This window comes from Chiloscyllium plagiosum, unplaced genomic scaffold (assembly GCF_037043375.1).
Source record: "Chiloscyllium plagiosum isolate Xiang-an unplaced genomic scaffold, Cpla_swu_hap1 HiC_scaffold_9, whole genome shotgun sequence".
Lineage (NCBI taxonomy): Eukaryota > Metazoa > Chordata > Chondrichthyes > Orectolobiformes > Hemiscylliidae > Chiloscyllium > Chiloscyllium plagiosum.
The window spans coordinates 44,526,498-44,540,520 of NW_028270147.1; the positions used below are offsets into that span (position 1 = coordinate 44,526,498).

The 14,023-nt window shown below is 43.5% G+C and overlaps 1 long non-coding RNA gene across 1 annotated transcript in view; it reads left to right on the plus strand.

Annotated features, from left to right (window-relative positions):
* Positions 1-3,949: 3,949 nt before the first annotated feature.
* Positions 3,950-14,023, plus strand: part of LOC148149134 (uncharacterized) — an 83,803-nt gene continuing 73,729 nt past the window's right edge. Inside the window, exon 1 of the long non-coding RNA XR_015758036.1 lies at positions 3,950-4,187. This is a non-coding gene — a long non-coding RNA (uncharacterized LOC148149134). The remainder of the gene's footprint in view (positions 4,188-14,023) is intronic.

Here is a 14,023-nt window from a genome sequence, read left to right on the forward strand (position 1 = left end):
ATTCACAAAAGGGGAAGAAACAACAACGAACTACCAGTTCTAGATATTGCAGTAGAGCAAACAGTCAGAGGGGAACTTCAAACCAGCGTCTACAGGAAAACAACACATATGGACCAAGCACTCAACTAGAGAAGCAATCATCCCAACACCAACAAATGAAGCTGCAATGACCCACAATGACATTATATCAATGAGCCACCACACACTGCAGCACAGAGGAACTATGAAGAGCAGAAGAAAATCACCTATACAGCATTTTCAAGAAGAACGGGTACCCAATGAACACAGTCCGTCGATTTCTCAGCAACAAACACAAACAAGCAAACAAAATGCGCCCAGAAACCCTAGCCACTTTAGTCTACATCACATACGTCTCTGAAATGACTGTCAGACTACTCAGACCTCTTGGCATCATGGTAGCCCACAAACCCACCAACACACTAAAACAGCAGCTAATGAACTTAAAAGATCCTATACAGATAACAAGCAAAATGAATGTAATTTACAAAATACCTGGAAAGGACTGTAACAAACACTACATTGGACAAACAGGCAGAAAACTAGCCACCAGTATACATGAACATCAACTAGCCACAAAAAGACATGACCCACTATCACTAGTGTCTTTACAGATGAGGAAAGGGCACCACTTTGACTGGGACAACACATCTATCCTAGGACAAGTCAAACAGAGACACGCAAGAGAATTCCTAGAAGCATTGGTAATCTAACCGGAACTCTGTCAACAAACACAGCTATTTGGACCCCATCTATCATCCTCTGAGAATAAGAACTGGAAATGACATCACCAAAAACCCAAAGAAATTTAAACACATAAAATAGAAAGCAGGACATAACACCAGTGCTTCACTGGAGGCTCACTGATGATGTTACCTAGTAGGGTGATGAAACGTCTGAAACCAAACCTTCCAGCTCAGCGAGCAAACTCACATCCAGAACCAGTGAAGTCGATCATGATATGTGTGAATGCTAGTGCCTCACAAAACTCAGGCTTTCACAACAGGGCTGCTACTATTATCTACAACCACTCAGACAGCAAGACAGACCTCCTAGGGGAACAAGCATAAGTGCAATCATATTCTGTCAATGGAAGGCCACTGTCCACCATTCTAACATGATCCTGTCCTTCTGCCTGGTCCAAGCTAGTAACATGCACCTTTGGTGTCTGTGTTGTTGCTTAGAATCATAGAATACATCAAAATAATTCACATTTTCCTCCAACTTATCCCTGGGGTTCAGATTAGTAGTCTGCTCATAATTCCGGGAACCAAGGACGTCATTAGAAGAATGAGGGGAGATCAAATTGAAGTATTCAAGATGATAAAAGGTATGGATAAAATAGATGTGGAGTGGATGCATTCTCTTGTGAGGCAATCTAGGACAAGAAGTCATATTCTTAGGATAAGGGGTGGCAAATTTAAAACAGAGTTGAGGAGAAACTATTTCTCCCAAAGCGTTGTGAATCTGTGAAATTTGTCACCCTAACATTTGGTGGATGCTGAGATAGTGAGTAAATTTAAGGAGGAATTAGACAGATTTTTAAATTGGTAATGGGTTGAAGGGATATGGAGAGAAGGCAGGAAGACGGGAGCAAGGAGCATATCAGCCATGATCGAATAATGGAGTAGACTCAGTGGGGCAAATAGCCTAATTCTGTTCTTATATCTTATAAACTTATGAACTTAGCAGTCCATCAGCTTGCAAGTTGCTTGGATAGCATTTCCATCTCTATATTCTCGATACCTATGAATATTTGATTAGATTAGATTAGATTACTTACAGTGTGGAAACAGGTCCTTCAGCCCAACAAGTCCACACCGACCCGCCGAAGCGTATACCACCCTGACCCATACTCCTACATTTACCCCTTCACCTAACACTACGGACAATTTAGCATGGTCAATTCACCTAACCTGCACATTTTTGGAATTTGGGAGGAAACCGGAGCACTCGGAGGAAACCCACGCAGACACGGGGAGAATGTGCAAACTCCACACAGAGAGTCGCCTGAGGCGGGAATTGAACCGGGTCTCTGGCGCTGTGAGGCAGCAGTGCTAACCACTGTGCCACCGTGCCACCCACTAAAATGCAGTGCCTTAGACCGCTCGGCCACACTACCACCCCAAATACAATTTGCTGGGATACAATTTGAAACGAGAAAATCTGAGGATACAATATTTTATATAGCATTTGTCATCAAGATAAAATGCAGAGTAGTAATCTTTAAAATATCGTGAACTTGGTTGAAAATGAATACCAAAGTCACCTGGCCTGAAAGTAGCCAAATTCACAGGAATATACAAAGAAATGTCTCAGGACTTGGCCTATCATACTCAGAAAAGGCTATCAAAGAGATAAATTACCATGGCATTAAAATTCATTGTCTGAAATGTATAGGTCACATAGACTCAGAGAGTCATAGAGATGTACAGCACAGAAACAGACCCTTTGGTCCAACCCGTCCATGCCGACCAGATATCCCAACCCAATCTAGTCCCACCTGCCAGCACCCGACCCATATCCCTCCAAACCCTTCCTCTTCAGATGCCTTTTAAATGTTGCAATTGTACTGACCTCCTCCACTTCCTCTGGCAGTTCATTCCATGCACGTTCCACCCTCTGCATGTAAACATTGACCCTTAGGTCTTTTTTATATCTTTCCCCTTTCATCCTAAACCTATGTCACTAGTTCTGGACACCCCACCCCAGGGAAGGCGAACAGAACCACAACAACCAGGGAAAATACCTTGTCTATTTATCCTATCCATACCCCTCATGATTTTATAAACCCCTATAAGGTTACTCCTCAGCCTCCGACGCTCCAGGGAAAACAGCCACAGCCTATTCAATCTTGCCCTATTACAGTTGTCTCTGGAACCAAGAATTCTTAACTAAAAGCTTTGCTGGAACAAAGACTTAAATCTGAAACTCATGAGGCAAAGTGGAGGATTGAAACTGCCCTCTCTCTACCAAAGGCTAACAAGGGAACTCTGACAATTGACCATCAGAACATTTTGTAAATATGGTTTATTAGAAGATAGAACAGTGCAGTACAGGATCAGGCCCTTCTGCCCACCATGCCTGTGTTGACCCTGATGCTATTCTGAACTAATCACATCTGCCTGCACAGGGTCCATATCCCTCTATTCTCTACCTGTTCATTTTGTCTGTCAAAATGCCTTTAACTTTTTACTGTCATTATTGCCAGGTTTTCACACATAGGAGCCACCTCCTGTGAGCAGCCATAATATAAGGTGTTGTTTTTTGCTACAGAAGATAAGGGCATCCAGAAATTTGGAGTATCATCCAGGAATTTGCAATAATATCAAGAATAAGGACTTTCTATTTTACTCTTGCGCTCTCTCTTTGTTATTGATACCTAGTTCTGCAAAAGTGATTCGCTGAGAGAAACTAAATCTTTTCAAAAATCTGGAAATCTACCAAGTAACTATCTCTAGAAGATCACAAATTTATCACATAATTCCTTCATCAAAGAACTGTAAATGTGTTTTTATTAGTTCCACCTCCCTCTACTCTGTGCATCATTCAGTTTGTTTGCGTTCACACTGTGTATGTCTGTGTGTGTATTCATGCTATAGAATTTGGGATGGATTTTTAGCTTTTAAATAAAGTTTATTCATCACTTAAGTGAGTTCAAAAAACTAAATATTGTAATTCTGATTAACTGAAGGAGATCTCTTAACAGCTTTAAGGTATGTTCAGGTGCAAATGGAATTGAGAAAAATGCTTCAGTTTTTAAAAAAGGTTCAATATTCTATCATATCAACCTCAGGACTGAGGACAGAGGAGTTTACTCATTGCTCCAGAACCGGTCAATACAAATTCTCCCTTCATGGCATCATGAATTCTCTTCTGGTGACATCATGAACTACTGATAGGAAACAGTTGGAAGGTTGTCCAGTTCTTTTCAAACTTTAAAACAAAAGAGTCTTTGCAAATTCACGGAAAATGCTGGTTAAAAAGTAAATCTTTGTGAATGGATCAACCTTGTCATTGTCCAGAGGGATTCTTCCTGTCACCTTTATATGCTGCACAGAGTTATACTTTGCCTTATCAGAACACAGTACGAGCAGGGAGTATAACTGCACAATGTTTATATGCACTGCTGTGAAACCAATGCTGCTACTCTATCACTATGTTCCAAGGTGAGCCAGTTAATAGGTAAGCTTTCTGTTACAATTCTTTCTTGTGCAATCTCTGTTTTTTTTATCCTTACAAAAGCAAATGAATGGTGGTAATGAGAAGCAATCCATCAGCTGCAGAAAGAAAAGAAGTATCACTCTGAGACTAATCAAACCACTCTAGATTTGATGATAAATTGCTGAATTAAGTTATTAAAAATTCTGATACCTCCTTTCAGATATTGTTTCTAAGCTCTGAGGCTTGTATTGTTTCCAAAATTACAGGAGATAAATAGCTGCTCATATTCAGGCCAGCTTGCAAGATCTAATATTGAAACCAATATTTTTTCATGCTAAGTACAAAAGCATATTTCTGTCTAGTTTCTGTCTGGATTTTCTTCATGTTCCTTTCATCTAAATATATGACTCCCACAAGTTTATTATCATCACTCTTTATATGTCACCTGAAAATACCAAGTTTTTAAGTAAAGCAAAGCAATCATTTTCTTCTGAGTAAGAAATGAAATGGCAGGTGGATACAATTGCAGCATGACAAGTTTACCTAACAAGTTAGCATTGTAAATATGGTCATTAGAATTTATAATGGAAATACAAGAATAAGGACAGAATTAATTTTATTCAAGTATGATCTCCAGTAATTGTGCTAGTTAACTATGCTTCAGTGGCTAGGACTCTCACCACTAAATCAGAAAGTTGTGGATTCAAGTGTGATGGAACACATGAGCAGAACAGTTAGGTTTACCTTTCAGATCAGTACTGAGGGGATGCTGCATTGTCAGAGACCTGGCTATTTAGAGAAGGTACTAAGTGGGAAACTTAAATCAATGCCACAATATGTGCATTTTTACATATCCATATCAGAATTCATCCAAAACATCATCCAAGCAAACCCCTTACAGGGTATCAAGTATTGACAAGCAAGATATGCTACATGTGGTCTCCACCAATTGCAGGTTAGGAATCCCTTTTGGCTGTGGGTTATCTCAGAGTTGACAGCTATGTCCATTAAATAAACTGTATGATGTCAATTGCATACTGTATAGTGGGGAAGCATGCAGTGTTCACAAAAATATATATTCATTTTACTCATTTCTGTCTGATAATGGAGATTAACAATATTTAGTTCTTAGAGAATACAGAAATGTCAATGACATTCCTGATACAGCACTGGAAGAAATTAACAAATATTGCCAAGTCCTGCCTGGATGGAGTCAGCAGATAAAAATTCAGTTACCCTTTCAGACACTGGCATTGCCATCTTTGCCCTGTTGTGAGGGTATAACTGTGGCTGCAAAAGGTGTCAGATTTTAATGATAATAACTTTAGTAAAGCAGGAATGTTTACTGAGTTGCTGTTGCTGAGTTTTAAGTCGGTGAATTGCAATATGAACACTCAGGATGGATATGCTGTCCTACTGAGGGCCCCTTACCCAGTCATCTTTTTGCCATTTCCAAGGGATTGGCCTATTGTGTGCCATTTCTGCCTGTCATGTGCTGCACAAGGAGAATGCAGATTGCTACACTCTGTCTGGGAACAGGTGATTTGCACAGAATCCTTCCCCACCAACCAGATTATTCTCTGTAGTCTTCAGGAACCTTAAACTCTGCTAGAGACAGCCAAACACTTCAAGAGTCAATAAAACAAGCACCAACTAACATGAAAGCAGTTGGTCATTGTTCTAAATGATGATGGAAGGTCCATCCTGCTGTAGCACATATATTCAGCTGTGCACATGGAATAAGACAGGATATTAACTAGAATGTTGAACTCCAAAATAGCATCACTGGCCTTCAACAACATCACCTTCTAGCTACCCCTATCCCTAGCACACACTCCCTCTGCCCACACCCTAACACTTTCAGCAAAATGACATCTGGTGCAGCTTGTTCCATTTGTACCTACACATTGTAGACACCATTTGGAGTCAAAATAGCGGTCATAGCACTGAGAAACCAAACACTTCAGATCCAGATTTCGAGGCTTATCTGTTCCATGAAGATTGTTCAATCTGATTGGTTAACACTGTTCCTCTAAGAGAAAGTGAGGACTGCAGATGCTGGAGATCAGAGCTGAAAAATGTGTTGCTGGAAAAGCGCAGCAGGTCAGGCAGCATCCAAGGAGCAGGAGAATCGACGTTTCGGGCAGAAGCCCTTCTTCAGGAATGAGGAGGGGGTGCCAAGCAGGCTAAGATAAAAGGTAGGGAGGAGGGACTTGGGGGAGGGGCGTTGAGAATGCGATAGGTGGAAGGAGGTTAAGGTAAGGGTGTTCCTCACCCTGTTCCCACAATTCCTCGACCTCCTGCAGAGAGTGCCGTGCTGTATTGACTTTAAAATCTGTAAGACACACTGTAAGCAAATGAATGGAATATCATTCATTCATTGCCAACCGCAAAATCAAATTAGCTTTATAATAGGAAATGCTTCATGTTTGTCTACAATCACAGAGTCAGGAGGCCTCACTAAGGCTCCATCAAAAATTGAGAAAATGGTGAAAAGAAGGCATAAATACAGGAAGTCAAATATTGTCAGTATTGAAGTGTTTCCTTAAATGCTCTACAGAAATACAAATGTTAAAGCTCACTAACTCTTGCCATTAGATTTAAAATATATACTTTATTCAAAAAAAGAATGATTGTTGAACACCTCCTTATGTTCTGAGCTTTTGGTCGATCACATGGCAGCTTAATCCTCCATTCTGTTTCCATTCTATCCACAGCTGCCGACACAGCTATAGAAACAGAAACTCACAGCTCAGAACCTCACCTTAAGAATAGGCACTTTCCAGCCTACCAGACGTAACACAGAATTCAATCGCTTTAGTTCATTTTCCATTATGGTATTTGTAAGTAACAGTTCTGAAGTAAACATTTTCCCCTTCTTTAGGTTCATCTTATTATTATCTCCTTTCGGCCTTGTGACATTATTGTAACATTAACATTTGCCCTTCACTCAATCACAGACCTTCCATTTTGTTCTTTCCATTACTCTTCCACTTTTTCCTCAGTCTAATTTGCTTAGCTATTGTTACTTTTTCGACCTCCAATTTCTTCCAGTTCTGATGAAAGGTCATTGACCTGAAAAGTTAATTCTGTTTCGTTCTGCACATATGCTGCCTGACCTGCTGAGAGTTTCCAGTATTTTTTGTTTGTATTTAATAAATCATAGATTACTTAGCAGCAGTATTTGACATTTCCCTGATTAATGTGTCTGTCACAAAGATGACTTCTTAATAAGAGCAGACACTTGTTTATTTAAATTTTAGTTTTCAGCTGGAGTGCACCTGAATGAGCTTTATCTGTGGATCACTGCCAGCTTTGTGCTGGGGCAGGCTAGCATTCCTATAAACTATCATAAGTTGTGCAGTCAGATCACCTTGACATCCACCACTGCCATCAGTAATTGGTTTCCTGCCAGCCTGGAGTTTGAGATTTTGCAGCATGCAGCCCAAAGCAGAACTCGAGGAAAGACTGAAAGTCTTAAATTTATACAATGTTTTTTGTGATCTCAGGTGGCCCCAAAATGCTTTATAGCCGATGAATTACTTTATGAAGTGTAGTCATCATCTAATGTAGGAAATCAACAGCAGTTTGCACACAGCGAGCTTCCACTAAAAGCAATGCAACATTGATCAGATAACCTGCCTTCGTGATGTCGGTTGACCTGAACAGCAGGGATAACTACCTTTCACTTCTTTGCAACAGAATCTTTCATGCTTACTGGAGAAAGTTGACAGGGCCTCAGTTTGACATCCGAAAGATAGCACCTGTGAGGTTGCAATATTCTCACTGTGTGAACTGTTGACCTAGACTTTTGTGCTCTGCTCTCAGGTGTTCACACATTGACCACTGTTCTTGTATAATTTGTTGGTTTTATACATTTGGCATGGTGGGTAGGTGAAAATGAAAGGACAATGGAGAACATGAAAGGGACAGGGAATTGGCATTAGTAAGACATTTTAAAGCTTTTCTTGAATCTTGACTATGATTTGGAAGTCATGGAGAAGCTGGTACATTGTCTAAGAAATACAGAAATGTGATGCTAACTCCACAATGGAACCATCCAGATCACGAATGGAGGGAGCATTCAAACACCTAATGCCAGAAATGGGACTTAAGTCCTGGAATTGGGTCCTGACTGCTATAAAATCACCCTGACTCTTTTCTGACACAGCCATAGGCATGAAGATATGGGCATTGGATTCCAAAACAGCAATGCAAGGCATAAGCTAACTAGACAGCCACTCACAGTGAAACACTGTGGTCATGTTTAGCTGGGACTGGCAGAACGTAACCTGTGGACTGTTCATTGTCAGATTAGATAATGTCAGCATTTCAACATAGATCTAAAAGTTGAAGTTCTAAATTGGAGAAAGGCCAATTTTGACGGTATTAGGCAAGAACTTTCAAAAGCTGATTGGAGGCAGATGTTTGCAGGTAAAGGGACGGCTGGAAAATGGGAAGACTTCAGAAATGAGTTCACAAGAATCCAGAGAAAGTATATTCCTGTCAGGGTGAAAGGAAAGGCTGGTAGGGAGAAGGAATGCTGGATGACTAAAGAAATTGAGGGAATGGTTAAGAAAAAAGAAGGAAGTATGTGTCAGGTATAGGAGAAAGTGAGGACTGCAGATGCTGGAGACCAGAGTTGAAAAGTGTGGTGCTGGAAAAGCGCAGCAGGCCAAGCAGCATCCGAGGAGCAGGAGAATCGACGTTTCGGGCAGAAGCCCTTCTTCAGGAATGAGGCTGGTGTGCCAAGCGGGCTGAGATAAAAGGTGGGGGGGGGGGAGGAATTTGGGGGAGGGGAGCTGGGAATACAATAGGTGGAAGGAGGTGAGGGTGAGGTTGATAGGCCGGAGAGGGGTTGGGGGCGGAGAGGTCGGGAAGAAGATTGCAGGTCAAGAGGGCGGTGCTGAATCCGGGGTTTGGGATTGAGATAAGATGGGGGGAGGGGAAATGAGTAAACTGGAGAAATCTACATTCAACCTGTGTGGTTGGAGGGTTCCTAGGCAGAAGATGAGGCCTTCTTCCTCCAGGTGTCGTGTGGCCAGGGTCTGGCGATGGAGGAGGCCAAGGATCTGCATGTCCTTGGCGGAGTGGGAGGGGGAGTTAAAGTGTTCAGCCACGGGGCGGTTGGGTTGGCCTGTCTCCCCAATATAGAGGAGACCACATCGGGTGCAGCGGATGAGGTAATTGATGTGTGTGGAGGTGCAGGTGAATTTGCGATGGATGTAGAAGGATCCATTGGGGCCTTGGAGGGAGGTGAGGGGGGAGGTGTGGGCGCACGTTTTGCACTTCTTGTGGTTGCAGGGGAAGGTGCCGGGAGTGGAGGTTGGGTTGGTGGGGGGTGTGGACCTGACGGAGTTGCGGAGGGAGTCGTCTCTCCGGAATGCTGATAGGGGTGGGGAGGGAAATATATCCCTGGTGGTGGGGTCTGTTTGGAGGTGGCGGAAATGACGGAGGATGATTCGATGTATCCGGAGGTTGGTGGGGTGGAAGGTGAGGACCAGTGGGGTTCTGTCCTGGTGGCGATTGGAGGGGCGGGGTTCAAGGGTGGAGGTGCTGGAAGTGGAGGAGATGTGGTGGAGAGCATCGTCGACCACGTCGGAGGGGAAATTGCAGTCTTTGAACAACATTTGGGTTGTTCGGTAGTGGAATTGGTCCTCCTGGGAGCAGATGTGATAGAGGCGAAGGAATTGGGAATATGGGATGGCATTTTTACAGGGGGCAGGGTGGGCGGAGGTGTAATCTAGTTAGCTGTGGGAGTCGGTCGGTTTGCAGTAAATGTCTGTGTTGAGTCGGTTGCCCGAGATAGAAGTGGAAAGGTCTAGGAAGGGGAGGGAGGAGTCTGAGATAGTACAGGTAAATTTGAGGTCGGGTTGGAAGGTGTTAGTAAAATGGATGAACTGTTCAACCACCTCATGGGAGCACAAGGTAGTGCCAATACAATCATCGATGTAGCAAAGGAAAAGGTGGGGATGGTGCCAGTGTAGCTGCGGAAGATGGACTGTTCCACATATCCGACGAAGAGGCAGGCATAGCTGGGGCCCACACTTTAACTCCCCCTCCCGCTCCACCAAAGACATGCAGGTCCTTGGCCTCCTCCATCACCAGACCCTGGCCACACAACGCCTGGAGGAAGAGCGCCTCATTTTCTGCCTAGGAATCTCCAAACACACGGGATGAATGTAGATTTTTCCAGCTTTCTCATTTCCCCTCCCCCCACCTTATCTCAGTCCCAACACCCGGATTCAGCACCGCCCTCTTGACCTGCAATTTTCTTCCCGACCTCTCCGCCCCCAACCTCTCTCCGGCCTATCACCCTCACCCTCACCTCCTTCCACTTATCGTATTCCCAGCACCCCTCCCCCAAATTCCGCCCCCCCCCCCCCACCCACCTTTTATCTCAGCCCGCTTGGCACACCAGCCTCATTCCTGAAGAAGGGCTTATGCCCGAAACGTCGATTCTCCTGCTCCTCGGATGATGCCTGGCCTGCAGCGCTTTTCCAGCACCACACTTTTCAACATATGTCAGGATAGATTGAGTGAATCCTTAGAACAGTAGAAAAGAAGTTGGAGTAAACTTAAGAGGGAAATCAGGAGGGCAAAAAGGGGACATGAGATAGCTTTGGCAAATAGAATTAAGGAGAATCCAAAGGGTTTTTACAAATAAGGACAAAAGGGTAACTAGGGAGAGAATTGGGCCCCTCAAAGATCAGCAAGGTGGCCTTTGTGTGGAGCCGCAGGAAATGGGGGAGATACTAAATGAATATTTTGCATCAGTATTTACTGTGGAAAAGGATATGGAAGATATAGAATGCAGGGAAATAGATGGTGACAAGTGCTGGATGTCTTGAAACGGGTAAAGGTGGATAAATCCCCAGGATCTGATCAGGTGTACCCGAGAACTCTGTGGGAAGCTAGAGAAGTGATTGCTGGGCCTCTTGCTGAGATATTTGTATCATCGATAGTCACAGGTGAGGTGCCGGAAGACTGGAGGTTGGCAAACATGATGCCACTGTTTAAGCCGGGTGGTAAGGACAAGCCAGGGAACTACAGACCGCTGAACCTGACCTCGGTGGTGGGCAAGTTGTTGGAGGGAATCCTGAGGGAGAAGATGTGCATGTATTTGGAAAGGCAACGACTGATTAGGGATAGTCAACATGGCTTTGTGAGTGGGAAATCATGTCTCACAAACTTGATTGAGTTTTTTGAGGAAGTAACAAAGAGGATTGATGAGGGCAGAGCAGTAGATATGATCTATATGGTCTTCAGTAAGGCGTTTGACAAAGTTCCCCATGGGAGACTGATTGGCAAGGCTAGATCTCATGGAATACAGGGAGAACTAGCCACTTGGATACAGAAATGGCTCAAAGGTAGAAGACAGAGGGTGGTGGTGGAGGGTTGTTTTTCAGACTGAAGGCCTGTGATCAGTGGAGTGCCATAAGGATCGGTGCTGGGTCCTCTATTTTTTGTCATTTACACAAATGATTTGGATGCGAGCATAAGAGGTACAGTTAGTAAGTTTGCAGATGACACCAAAATTGGAGGTGTAGTGCACTGCGAAGAGGGTTCCCTCAGATTACAACAGGATCTGGACCAGATGGGCCAATGGGCTGAGAAGTGGCAGATGGAGTTTAATTCAGATAAATGCGAGGTGCTGCATTTTGGGATAACAAATCTTAGCAGGACTTATACAGTTAATGGTAAGGTCCTAATGAGTGTTGCTGAACAAAGAGACCTTGGAGTGCAGGTTCATAGCTCCTTGAAAGTGCAGTCGCAGGTAGATAGGATAGTGAAGAAGGCGTTTGGTATGCTTTCCTTTATTGGTCAGAGTATTGAGTACAGGAGTTGGGAGGTCATGTTGCGGCTGTACAAGACATTGGTTAGGCCACTGTTGGAATATTGTGTGCAGTTCTGGTCTCTTTCCTATTGGAAAGATGTTGTGAAACTTGAAAGAGTTCAGAAAAGACTTACAAGAATGTTGCCAGGGTTGGAGGATTTGAGCTATAGGGAGAGGCTGAACAGGCTGGGGCTGTTTTCCCTGGGGCGTTGGAGGCTGAGGGGTGACCTTATATTATGAGGGGCATGGATAGGGTAAATAGACAAAGTCTTTGACCTGGGGTTGTGGAGGCCAGAACTAGAGGACATAGGTCTGGGGTGAGAGGGGAAAGATATAAAAGAGACCTAAGGGGCAGCTTTTTCACACACAGGGTGGTACGTGTATGGAATGAGCTGCCAGAGGAAGTGATGGAGGTTGGTACAATTGCAGCATTTAAGAGGCATTTGGATGGGTATATGAATAGGAAGGGTTTGGAGGGATATCGGCCGGGTGCTGGCAGGTGGGACTAGATTGGGTTGGGATATCTGGTCGGCATGGACGGGTTGGACTGAAGGGTCTGTTTCCATGCTGTACATCTCTATGACTCTATAACTCTAATTATTTTCTTCAATGTCTTTGGCTGGAGGAAAGAGATAGTTGAGAGGAATCTCCAGAATTTGTTTTTGTTTGGGAACATTATTTTGCTTGGGGGTTACCTCAGTTCAGTCATGTCCAACAAGCACAGGACTCAGTGGTTGTTATTCCATTCAACGAGAGTTGCAAGGCTCACATTATCAAAATCAAGTTTCAAACCCATCAACAAGGACCTTAAATTCATTGTCATCATGCTTCAGGCCAAAACAATGCTCACAGTAAGTGGATCAGTATAATGTAAAGAAGTTTGAAGTAACCATCTTTTAGCATTTACTACTTGATAAAGGTTAGTGGGAAATAAGCTGTGCTTCAGATTGTTGCTGGGGAGGGGCGGCAGGGGGTAGGTTTTTAAGCGGTCTCAGAGGAAACAAAAAGATCGCAAAGTCCTTAACTATCACTGACGAGTCATGTCCTCAATATCCTCAAGCTGTTGTACACCACTTTTATACCAAATGAAAACACTGCACCTACTGATATTCAGATGAAGTGTTCACACAATATTATCCTGGATCAATTTATTTGCAGATCCATTGGAGTAGAGTTTGCAATAAAACTCATGTAAAACAGAAGCAATCTTCTGGGATGTGAGAAGATTAGAATTCAGCTTTTGAAAGGCCAGTTTCAGCTAATCATTAAGCAGAGCGAAGGAGCAGAAGGTATGTAAGGGTCAGTATACAGTACACTTCACTGTCAGCTAACTTGACTGGACACCTCAGGAATGCTTGGCTGCCAGAGTATCCCGGAATCCTGGAGCAGCTGTCATCAGCAGACAAGCAAGGACAGCCACAAATGCGAGAAACAGATTCTACAACTTGTGGCACAGTGGCTCAGTGGTTAGCACTGCTGCCTCACTGTACCAGGGTCCCAGGTTCAATTCCAGCCTTGGGTGACTGTCTGTATGGAGTTTGCACATTCTCCCTGTGTCTGTGTGGGTTTCCTCTGAGTGCTCCAGTTTCCTCCCACAGTCCAAAGATGTGCAGGTCAGGTGAATTGGGCAAAAGTGAGGACAGCAGATGCTGGAAACCAGAATTTAGATCAAAGTGGTGCTGGAAAAGCACAGCAGGTCAGGCAGCATCCAAGGAATAGGAAAATCGATGCTTCCGGCAAAAGCCCTTCATCAAGAATTAGCCATGCTAAATTGTCCATAGTGTTAGGTGCATTAGTCAGAGGATCGGTGTGAACTTGTTGGGCTGAAAAGTCTGCTTCCACACTGTATGGAATCTGTTCTAATTTCACAGATTCTGACACTCAAATATCCTCCACCCTATTGAAGGTAAAATACCATTGGAGATCTGAAATAAAAAACAGAAAGTGCTGAAGAAACTCAGCAAGTCTAGCAGCATCTATGGAGAGTGAAACAGTATGAAAATT